This window comes from Zingiber officinale, chromosome 2A, assembly GCF_018446385.1.
Source record: "Zingiber officinale cultivar Zhangliang chromosome 2A, Zo_v1.1, whole genome shotgun sequence".
Lineage (NCBI taxonomy): Eukaryota > Viridiplantae > Streptophyta > Magnoliopsida > Zingiberales > Zingiberaceae > Zingiber > Zingiber officinale.
The window spans coordinates 68126572-68132131 of NC_055988.1; positions in this window are offsets into that span (position 1 = coordinate 68126572).

The window sequence follows — 5560 nt, forward strand, 5'->3', positions numbered from 1 at the left end:
TCCAAGTAGACTCACTAAATCAAATGAGCTCAATATCTCATATTGACTCATTTGGGCATGGCCATGCACTTCGTGGTCTCACTCTATCAAGAATATCGATGTCACTCCCGTCATATAGGAGAGATAGATCCCATCTACATCACTCACATCCCTCCGCATAATTTGTTACATACCCACTAATCGCCTTTATAAGTTCACCCAGTTACGGGTGACGTTTGACGAAACCAAAGTACATAACTCCTTATGTAGGGAACCATGGTGACTTCAGGTCTAAGGACTAGTAGTCATACTAATAGTCACATGAGAATGTATATGACACTCATATAACGATCCATGATACTTTCTCATGGCGGGTCATTCAGTATACATTCTCCAATGCATACCCATGTGTCAACTTGATATCTCTATATCCATGACTTGTGAGATCAAGTCATCGAGTTGACCTACATGCTAGTCTTATTATATTAACATTGTCCCTGAATGTTATTACTCGACTAGGAATGATTAAGAGTAGTGTTTCCTATATCATCTCACTATCGATTCAACCAATCGATTGATATAGGTAAGAACCTTTTACTCAAGGACGCTATTATACTTAGTTTATTTGGCACCAATACAAGTAAGTATAATAACCAAAACAAATGCCTTTATTTATATATAAGAATATGATACAACAAGTCCATAATATAATCATTAAATGATTGGCTCTAGGGCTCTAACTAATAATCTCCCACTAGCACTAGTGCCAATCAGTGTAGGCTCTAAGCCCCAATGACCAAGTGTGACCATCATGCTTCCTCTGTGCCAAAGCCTTGGTCAAGGGATCTGCGATGTTAGCCTCTGTAGGTACTCTGCAAATCTTCACATCTCCTCTGTCGATAATCTCTCGAATGAGATGGAAGATCCGTAGTATGTGTTTGGTCCGCTGGTGTGAGCGAGGTTCCTTAGCCTGAGCTATAGCTCCATTATTGTCACAATAGAGCTCAATAGGGTCAGCGATACTAGGAACCACCCCAAGTTCAGTGATGAACTTGCGGATCTAAACTGCCTCCTTTGCTGCATCTGATGCAGCAATATACTCGGCCTCTGTCATAGAATCAGCTACTGTGCCTTGCTTCGAACTCTTCCAGCTCACAGCACCACCATTTATGCAAAACACGAACCCTGACTGTGATCGATAATCATCCTGGTCGGTCTGAAAGCTGGCATCACTGTAACCCTTTACAACTAGCTCGTCATCGCCTCCATTATCAAGAAATATTCTTTAGTCCTTCTTAAGTACTTAAGAATATTCTTGACCGCCATCCAGTGACTTTCACCTAGATCTGACTGGTATCTGCTCGTCATGCTCAAAGCATACGAGACATCAGGTCGAGTACATAGCATGGCGTACATGATAGATCCTATGGCTGAGGCATAAGGGATCTGATATATGCGGTCTCTCTCCTCTCTAGAAGAGGGACCTTGAGTCTTCGAAAGACTCACGCCATGTGACATCGGCAGAAATCCCTTCTTGGAGTTCTGCATGGCAAACCGAAGGATTATCTTGTCAATATATATACTCTGACTTAGACTAAGCAATCTTTTAGATCTATCTCTATAGATCTGTATCCCTAGAACGCGTGATGCCTCACCTAAGTCCTTCATTGAGAAACATGTCCCTAGCCAAGTCTTGACAGACTGTAGCAAAGGGATGTCTTTCTCAATGAGCAGTATGTCATCCACATACAATATAAGGAAGACAACTTTGTTCCCTACAACCTTCTTGTAGACACAAGGCTCATCTTCGTTCTTGATGAAACCAAACTATTTGATTGCATCATCGAATCGAAGATTCCAGCTCTGAGAAGCTTGCTTTAGTCCATAAATGGACCTATGCAGCTTGCATACTCTGTTAGTATGCTGTGGATCTACAAAACCCTCAGGTTGTGTCATGTACACATCCTCGAGTAGGTTTCCATTCAGAAACACGGTTTTGACATCTATCTTCCATATCTCATAGTCATGGTATGCTGCAATAGCAAGCATGATCCGAATGGACTTAAACATCGCTACTGGAGAAAAGGTTTCATCATAGTCAATACCATGAATTTTCTTGAAACCTTTAGCTACCAAGCGACCCTTATAGATAAGTCCATCCATGTCAGTCTTTCTCTTAAAGACGCACTAACACCCAATGGGTTTTACCCCTTCAGGTGGATCAACCAAAGTCCATACTTGGTTGGTGTACATGGATTCCGTTTCGGATCTCATGGCCTCTAGCCATTTATCGGAATCTGGTCTCATCACATCTTCCTGATAGGAGGTGGGCTCATCCTCTATGAGCACAACGTCATCATGGTCAGACAAGAGAAATGAATATCTCTCAGGCTGACGACGTACCCTATCAGACCTACGAAGAGGTATGTCTACTTGAACTGGTTGTTGTTCCTCAACTCCTTGTGGAACAACATCATCAACAACACTTTGTAGTTCCAGCTCAACTTCCATCGAGGCTTCAGTGCTATTGTTCGCATCTTGAACTTCTTCAAGATCGAACGTGTAACGCCCGCCCTCCCTGCTAACCCTAAGGGACGGGGCTACGATACTCTATGAACAAATTTTTCTTTTTAAAACAGCGGAAGACTTAAAATAATTCTCTTAGTTTAATAAAAACTTTTCTTTTGTTTTCCCTTTCATCAAATCCGAACTACACTATCATGGCCTCAATAACATGATATCAAAATTAGTAGAAACATAACATCAAGTCACACATACGGTACTACAATTCATGATACCAAAGCATAGTTCTTTAAAAGTTTTTAAAGCAGGTTCTTATTTGGTTTCCTAGCCACTGCCACACACATCTCCTTGCCTCTCCTGCTGCTCCTCTAGCTCATCCAGCTTTTTTCCTTTATCTGTGGTACAAGGACAGTAAGCTGTGAGCACTCATGGCTCAGTAAGTTCCTTTCCTACTCACTAAAACCGAAAATCATGGTATAATCAAAGAATGTCACAACATGGCATCATTTCAACTAGTCATGACATAATGTAACATACTCTTTTAAGCATATCATGCAACATGAAGAAATCATAACTAGTCATGGCATATCATAGCGTAAAGCATAGCATGAAGCATAACATAATCGTATCTAATCATGGCATATCGTCATAAGGAGTCATGGCATATCATACACATGGACATATCATGGAACATAACATAATCATATCTAACCATGGCATATCATAAATCATCATAAGGTATATGCAATATGATTTTGAAAAACATGTATCCGAAAAACATGTGTATGTCTCATGATCTTTAAAACCATTTCTTCTAACATATATATTTGAACATAATCTCAACTTAAAGGGGATCCCGGCTATGTACCACTTACATATTGCGCGCAACCTATGTAGGTCCAAGGTAGCAAATCTTGAATCCTACAAGGCAAACATACTAGGCCCGAGTCTTACTCCATCGACCTAGGGGCACTTAGGAGCCCATCCCTAACGAGGCCCGAGTCTTATTCCATCAACCCCGGGGCGCTTATGGAGCCCACCCTTGGTACAAGCCATATAAAGTAAAGTACATGTCATACTTATACATATCATACATCATAAAAGCATGCATCACTTAAGCACACATCATATAATAAAAGTATGCATCACTTAGGCATACATCATGTCATAAAAGTATGCATCACTTAGGCATACATCATATCATAAAGGTATGCATCACTTAGGCATACATCATGTCATAAAGGTATGCATCACTTAGGCATACATCATACCATAAAAGTATGCATCACTTAGGCATACGTCATGTCATAAAAGTATGCATCACTTAGGCATACATCATATCATAAAGGTATGCATCACTTAGGCATACATCATATCATAAAGGTATGCATCACTTAGGCATACATCATACCATAAAAGTATGCATCACTTAGGCATACATCATATCATAACAATATGCATCACTTAGGCATAGATCATAAAAACATGCATATCTTAAGCATAAATCATATCATCAAGCATGCATAATTTAACCACATAGCATATCATGAAAGCATGCATATTTTAAGCACTAAACATAGCATCAAAGCATGCATAATTTAACCACATATCATAACATAAGCATGCATATTTTTAGCTCATATCATATCATCAAAGCATGTAAAATTTACCCACATATCATAACATAAGCATGCATATTTTGAACTCATAGCATATCGTAGAAATTCTCATCTTGTATAGCTCACAAGCATACATGTCTAAGCATAAAAGTGTATCATGTGCTCATCCAATCATAAGGAACAATGTAACATGATTAATTTGGGTACTAAGCTTCCTAATCCCTTGGGTTCTTATCTTGACCGAAACCCTCTTAGGTGCCAATTTAGGTTTTAAACAACATCCAAGCATGTAGAACCTAATTCATCCACATATCATTTTCATAGGAAGTATTATAAACAAGATTTACTTGGACTCTAAGTTCTCCAAGTCCTTAAACCTCATTTGGCCGAACCTTAACAAGTGTGAAACAAGGTTCTAGATGACATAAAGCATGGAAACCTTAACCATATTTATAGCATTTGTTTCAAGGAATATGGTAAGCACAATTGAGTTAGTTCCTAAATCCTTTAAGCCCTTAAAATTATGTCATGGCCGAAACTTACAAGTACTCATTTAGGTTTTCAAGCAAGCATACAAGCATGTGAACTTACTCTAACATCATGTATAAATTTATAAATGACATCATACAAGTGGTCATGGCCGACACTTCCCTCAGCATCAATTTAGGTCACTAACAACATATAGCATGTGAATTTTTAGCTTTCTACATTTCATATTTCATGGAGAGTGACATGAGCATGTTCAATGTAAGTTCTAGGGTTTCTAAGGCATGTATCCCTTCATGGCCGAGACTTTAAGGTGTCCATTTGAATCATAGTTAAATATATAAGCATGTGAACACAATCAACATGTTATCTCAATTTCATAAGAAGCATCTTTAACACATGAGGTCTAAATTTTAAGGTTTCTAGGTCTTTAAACCCTACATGGCCGAACCTCATCAAGCATGGAATTTGTTCAAATGGCATAAAAGCATAGAAAGTCATAACACATTTCATAACATGTACAAAAGTCAAGCACTATAAGCATACATTTAAATTGTGTCTTAGGTTTCCTAGGTTTTTCCTTTCTTTATCTCATAGCATATGTTTGGCCGAAACCTTCCAAGTCTTTAAACTAGGTTTTAGGTGGCCTAAAGTATGGAAAACCTAAACAAGTTTTATGGCAGAAATATCAAAGAAACTATACATATAAGTTTGGTTCACAAACAAGCTAGGACCCTTGTGGTCATAATTATCATATATCATGCAACCAATTTTCCTATACTCTAATTAAGCATGGGAGCATCAAACAACTTTCATATCTTATTGTCATGGAGGTTTTGAGCATGTTAAAAAAAAATCTGTTTAAGCTATTCTAAACCATCCACCTTACCATGGCCGAAACATTAAAAGTGATGTTCATGAGTTTCTATCAACATACAAGCATGCAACTCTTT